The sequence below is a fragment of the Octodon degus genome, unplaced genomic scaffold (genome assembly GCF_000260255.1).
Source record: "Octodon degus isolate 3935 unplaced genomic scaffold, OctDeg1.0 scaffold00012, whole genome shotgun sequence".
Taxonomy (NCBI): Eukaryota; Metazoa; Chordata; class Mammalia; order Rodentia; family Octodontidae; genus Octodon; species Octodon degus.
Window position 1 is genome coordinate 4,644,288 of NW_004524588.1, and position 7,205 is coordinate 4,651,492.

The window sequence follows — 7,205 nt, forward strand, 5'->3', positions numbered from 1 at the left end:
ACCACTGACTAATAAAAGGACTCTATTAGTCCATAAAGATGTTCAAACAGTGCAGAACAAAGAGGGAAATTTTCTTCTTTACAAATACTTCATTTACTAATCTTTGAAGTAATGGTAGAATTAGAACATCACCACTGTCCAACCTCCCATGTAAGAACTTATCAATGGTACATGATGATACGTACTTTCTTGATAATGACCTTAGAGACGCTAAAATCACATTAGGCAGTTATTCTTAACCTACACAAATTAGGGTTTTTTTGCCCTTCTCTAAAATTTCAAAATGTGCATTCTCTCATATCTTACAAATACTCTTTTCCTTTCATTTTTATTTACTTAGACATTTCATGACCCCTTCCAAATTTTCTTTGCAAAATTTTCTCTTAACCATTGGTTGATTCCTGTGAGTACTGGTGCATAAATAATTTAGTGACTCTGTAGAGAAAAACCCTTTAACCACTATTTAGGAGCAATTTATAAATTTCCTTGAGCAAAAGCATTTCACAAACCTCTTTTTACAAAATGCTAAAACACATCTCTGTCATTTAACTAGTTTACTCCAGAACCCCTCTCTGCCCTCCAGGAGCTAATAGTCCTTTAGTCCACTCAGGCTGCTACAATAAAATAACATGAACCAGGTGGTCTATAAATAACAGAAATTCATTTCTGACAGCTCTGGAAGCTGGGAAGCTCAATGTCAAGATGCCAGAGAGTCGCTGCCTAGTGAGAGCCATTTTCTGATTTATAGATGATGCCATCCAGCTACATCGTTACATGAGGGGAGGGGACAGGGTCCCTCTCAAACTTCTAAGGGCACTGATCTCATTCATGGAGCTCTTCCCCCAGGACCTAATCACCAGCCAAAATTCTCATCTCCTAATACTATCTAATACTTGAAGGTAGGATTAAAACATAAAAATTTAGGAGGCACGCAAATTTTCAGACCATAGCTTAATCTAAAGAAAAGAAACCATATCTAAACATGAAAGCAATACAATGCACAGAAATGTAATGCCTATAATAGAGATAGGACTGAATTTTTAAGACACTGGAAGATCCACTCCTTCTAAATAAAGACTAGAAGATTGCTTTATTTGTCCTAATTCTGTTCCTATAACCATACCTATTTACATGCAATGCTGTAGTGTTCTCCACTTTAGAAAGGGGCATATTTCTCTATATCTTGACTTTGCATTAGGAAATACAATTTGCTTTAACCTACAGAGTAAAGCAAAATTGATGAAGTGCCAATTCCACATGTAGGTCTAGAGAAACCTGTATGTTTCCGCTTTATCTCTCACAACTGTATCATCACCACAAGAAGAGCAGGTCTAGGATGACCCTGCTTGCCCTCTAGCCCTACTAGGCCCACATTGAGGCAAAGAAGGCAACTTTATTTGAAGCCAAGGCAGTAAGAAAGTGGAGGACTCTTATTTAAAGCTCATCTTGCCAAGGAGCGTTTAGGAGTGATTTGTTTTGAAGGACTGGAGGTTGAACTCAGGGCCTTTGCATCAAGCTACATTCCCAGTTCTTTTTATTTTTTTTTTATTTTCTTCCTAGTTCTTTATAAAACAAAACCTGATTAACCAGAGTTAGACTCATCTGAATTACTGTCCCACTTTACATCTACTTGAAAATTCACCCTTATATCTACTTTATTTTTTTAAATGGTTTTAATTGGTACAAATTTGTAGTACATAATTGTTACATTTGTTGTGGGGAGTTTAGACATGTACGTATCATATCTTAATTCTTTTTTTTCAAATCAAATTGGTAGGACAGTTTTAATAATTAACACATTGCATACATTCTTACTAGTGGTTAATTGCTGTACAAGATGTGGACATGATATCCTATTTACAAACACCATTAGAACAAATCATTCTATTCATTAAGAGAATGTAACTACATATCTATCCTTACCACTTTGAATACACAGATACAAAATGGACATTCATCTGTATACCCTTTTTTGTTAAGTTCCATTATTTGAATATTATAGGTGTTTTAACTCTGCAAAATATTCTAAAAGAGTCCAGTACCCCATAATAGTATTGGGTCTTCTGCTTGACTGGCAAAGTCAGAAATTGTTGACCTGAGTCCCCTATAGCTCAACATAACACCATGGCTTTACTTCTTATACTTAGTTTTTATACTTTTCTGCTGGATGGTTAAGACCAAGGTAAAGCAGGACCTATGCAACAAGAGTTGCAGCTTTTGGGTCTGATAAGGTCAGTGAAATCCCCTCAGGATTTATCCTGAGATCCTGTACCTCAGATTGTAGTACCTTTGTCAGTGTCAGCCATGTGGATGAGTCATGGCCATTGCTTGGCCACTGTGCTCTCTGTGAGAGCCTGAGAATGTTTTTTCTCCATGTGACTCTCCTTAGGCACACTCTACATCATTGATCACTTTTTTTTTTAATTATTATTTTGAGACAAGTTCTCATTAAATTGTCCAGGCTGGGTTTGAACTTGTGATCCTTCTACCTTAGCTTTCCAGAGTGCTGAGATTATAGACTTGTGCCACCAAACTCAATTTAGGGATGATGATGATGATGATGATGATGATGATGATGATGATGTGTGTGTGTGTGTGTGTGCGCGCGCACGTACACGCTGAGGATTGAGCCAGAGCTTTTTATAAGTGGTTTGTGGCTGTTTCCCACCTGGTAGGTGCCTTCTCCTAGTAGGTGGGTCAGGTAATACAGAGCTGATCCCAATTACCGAGTTATGAAGTGCTTTCCAGTTCTGCAAATCTCAAGAACAAACATTCCTTCCTCAGGCTATTCTTGTCACTGATGAGTTTTCCCACATGTGGTTTCTGATATATTACACAACGGACAGACTAGAGGGGGTAGCTACCCTGAGGCCCTTTTGCTGACCATCAACTCACAGAAATGAAAAAAAAAATGTCCTTAATGCTTAACTTCTCCAGGATAAAGAACTGTGCAGAACAAACTGAGTTGCCCCAACTGAGCCCACTCGCTTCACTAATGTGAAGTGAAATATATTTCAATAAACATAAACTTATCCGTACTAATTTTCTCCTCTCTTCTGAAGACCCAAGGTGTTCATGCTCTGTCCCCCATCCCTGTCACTCCATTCTCGTTCAGGAAGGATTGAAAAGATCACATGGTATGGTCCCTGTGCTCCATAAATGGCAAAGGACAACAGGGATAGTATTGTTCTGTCTAAGCTTTAGTTTACACCCAGTTGCACATTAGCTGGTCATTTAACAGTCACGGAGCACTTAGATGAAATGCATTCTACTAGGCTCTCTGGAAAATTATTTAAGACCTATCCCTGCCCTCAAGGAGTTATAGTTTAATTAAGAAACCAGCCTGTGCTCAGGAGATGTTAACAAACAAAAGCGAAGCAGCAGAAGATATGTGACCTTGGCACTTCTGGTGGGAAATGCCATTCCTGAGATCACTGTAGTGGAAAAAAAAAAAAAAAGCAGGAACTATTTCAGAAAAGATCTTATAAGACTATGTTAAAATTTAGAGAAAAGCAAACTCAAGTGTATAAAGTAGCTGGTGCAGGTATGCTGGGGGATGTGCCAAACTGAAAAGCATGCGCTCAGTGCAAATACTTTTGATTTCTGGAGTCGGATGGGAGGACAATTAAACACACTTCTTGGCAGTATCTGGATGGTGACCTCAGGCTGAGAGTGCTTCCCTGGGGACAGTTCTTTGTTAACTGATAATAAAGCCTTACATTACAAAGGTAGATTTCTGGCAGAGGCAGTTCATAAGGACAGACCATCATGGGGGAGGCACTGGAAAGAGTGGCTTTGGAATCTCTACTGTACCTGAGGAAGCTTTCAAGGGACTGTTTGCTCATGAAACAAGTCACTATGATACAGAGCTGCTCCCTGAGACACATTTTGGCTAACTAACCCCAAATTTCTGTTTAAGGTAGTTCTTATGGTTCACATCCAGAATGTGTCTCCTGGGCCTCTTGTGCTCAGAGGTAGGGCTTTTGGGAAATGACCGGATCATGGGGTGTGACAGCTAAGTGTGGTGGCAGATCTAGGCCTGGTGCACAGGAGCCTCCTGGGGCCTTGACCCCAGCCAGCTCCTGCCTTTGTTCTCTGCTTCCTGTATACCGTGATTTCAGCAGCTTTTCTCTGTACAGGGCCTTCCATCACCATTGTCTACTGGCATCAGTCGACTGTGCATGGACTGAGACTGCTGAAATGTGGCCCAAAATAAACCTCTTTAAATTGTGGGTGTCATGTATTGTATCTCCATGACAAGAAAGTGATAAAACAGAGGCAAAAATTAATGAGGCTTTTCTACACTTTGAAGTCATATTTGATGGCATGATAAATGTTAGAACTAAAAACAACTCTCTAATAATGTCAACATCTAAAGGGGAAGAGAAGAGGGCAGAAAAATTAACTAACGTGATTGCAGAAGGAACAATAGATTGGCTTAATTAAGACCTTCCAGAGAAACAAGCTGTCATGCTATAGATTTTTTGGAGTTCTAAGAAGTGTACATTTACTGGGTTGACAAGTCTCTTAGAATTTGGTTAAGTAGAATGTCCATTCTCATGTCTTTTTTTAATCCTTTGACCCTCAAAAGTGATTAACCATCACATTTTATTTGAAATGAAATTAAATGTACAACTATTAATAAAAATTCAGAAATCTTACATATTAATACTCTAGACTTCAACTTTAAAATATTAACTTTATATCATTTATTTTCATCTTTACAGGCATATATGTAAATATTTAAATTTTTATGTCACTGCAATATGTGTGAATATATTAATTGTGCTCTTTTTCATTTAAATCACTTTTTGTATAATTATCTAGGTATCTACATAGGTTATATATTTATCAAGCTGAAATTTGCTAACTACCCTTCAAGTTGTATTTCCAGCATTTAAGTATGACGAATAATTTGCTGTGAACATATGGACACAAAAGTATGTTTTTCTCTTAGAAGTATTTATGTGGGATGCATTCCCCAAAGTGAGAGTATTGATCACTAACTACTATCATATGCATTTCCATTTTCTTGAGGAATATTTTAGGGATTTGCGAAACCTTTTCCTTCTGCCCACAAACTTGGTTATACTATTTTATTTACATTTGTTTATATAAAATGGAAGAAAGAGGCTGGGCATGGTGGCGCATGTCTGTAATCTCATGACTTGGGATGCAGGAGGATCACAGTGAGTTTGAGGCCAGCCTGGGCAACATAAGTGAGCCCAAGAGAAGCCTGAACTACATCATGACACCCTATCTCAAAAAATAAAATAAAAAAATTTAAAAAGTGGAAGGAAGAATACTTCCTATAATCTTTCATGTATTTTTCTTAGCTGTCATAAACCATACTGACTTACTATTAATTCTTTCTGGTATGCAAATAGTTCCCTTCTTTCCTTTACCCAATTGTTTTGTGAAGAAAAAAAATTATTAACTTAGGTACCTATAATAAGTCTTGTTACTTTTATATTAATATTATATGTATCACCTTTATTTTACATACGTTCTTCCAGTATCTTGGTTTACATTGGCTTAAATTGGCCTCCAACCAGTTTTGAAATTTTGATCAATTTATCTCTCAAAGACGCTTTAACAATCGCACTGCAGGAACTGCCCAAAAGCCCAGTATGATGGATGACAAGCAAGGTGAGGCTTGCGGTACAACCAAGTTCATGCTGTAATAAAGTTAGCAAGTATAGGTGGTGTCTTTCCACAGAGCAGAGATCGTGCAATTTGTGGGACCATATGGCAGCTAAGAGTCACACTACTATTCCAAGGATACATTAGTGGGCAGTACTTTTCAGAAGCATTCCAGAAGGCCCCTGGCCAACATCTCACTAGAAATAGAGAAGAAGAAGAAGAATCCACTTTGACTGAGTACTATTGAAGAAAGGGCCATAGTCTTCTCATTATGTTTCTCTCATTTCGCTGACAGAACGGTCATCGACCAGCCCTTCTAAGTTAAAGGAACAACAACTTTTCATCTTGAAAAATTCTCTATTGCCTTTTGAAGCTTCATCCCTATTATAGGAAAAACAATGCCTTAAGTAGCTCCCTGAAACAATACTAACATTTTTATGGAATCTATTTTCTAGTTAATCTCATCTGCTGCCATGGCTTCAGATACCACTGTACAATAATTTTCAAATATATTTTTTGTTTCAGGAGTTCCTTCCATATTTTGAAATTAATAATAACAATAAACTATTGATTATTCTTCTGTCTTCCAGACATGACCCCCACCCAGATAGCACAAAACACCAGAGGGATCTTTATAGGAACATATAGGGATCGTGACACCTCTCCTTTTAAAATACTTCTGTCACTTGGTTAATGTTTATAGGATGTTTACTGTTTGCAAAATCCTACCACCAACAGGCACTTGGATTGTTGATTCTGTGGTAGTGGACTTGCTGTATCCATCACACCCTCGTGTGAGCTGTCCTAGGGGTTAATAACACAGATCTTACGTGGCTAAGTGGAAATAATAACAGAGTTTATGACTTTCTCTGTGCCTTCATCTTAGAAATAGCTATGTTCTCTAATCCAATTTCTATATTTTTTGGAAGGCAGCTTGCAAAATCTATATAAGTTGTAGTGATTTTTATTAACTCCTAGTGCATTGTTTTTTACCAACACATTAGACTTCAATGCTTTTAATCTTGTGGCCACGGAATATGTTGCAGATGCTAATAGAAGCATTAAATCTATCTCATGGTAGCACATGAATTATAGTGGTATCACATCACAAAATAATGCTATTTGCAACGACAAAAGAAAAATCAATGGCTCTTTCGATCACAGATTAAGCTCAGACAAAAGAGGGGGAAAGTGTGAAACAATTGGTGAATTGAGTGTTTTGTTGGCTTCTTATTTTAATAATAGATCCTTCAAAGTGTATTAATAATTACACACATAATATTTTTCTTTCAAAATACTATTAATTACTGAACAGTAAAATACCCTTCACCTCCACCAAATTATGTTCTACAACCCAAGACTCAGTCTCATTTTCCACAGTTTAATGATACATTTTATTATTTCTGTATTTTAGTATTTCTTGGCTTATATAAAATACATACAAAGAACGATCAGACTCAAGGAACAGAATACTATAAAAGCTCTCCTTGCGCTTAATCTTTTGAATATTCAGAGGCATCTTTAGGACAATTCTTCACCTGAATGTGCACCCAAGAAAGACA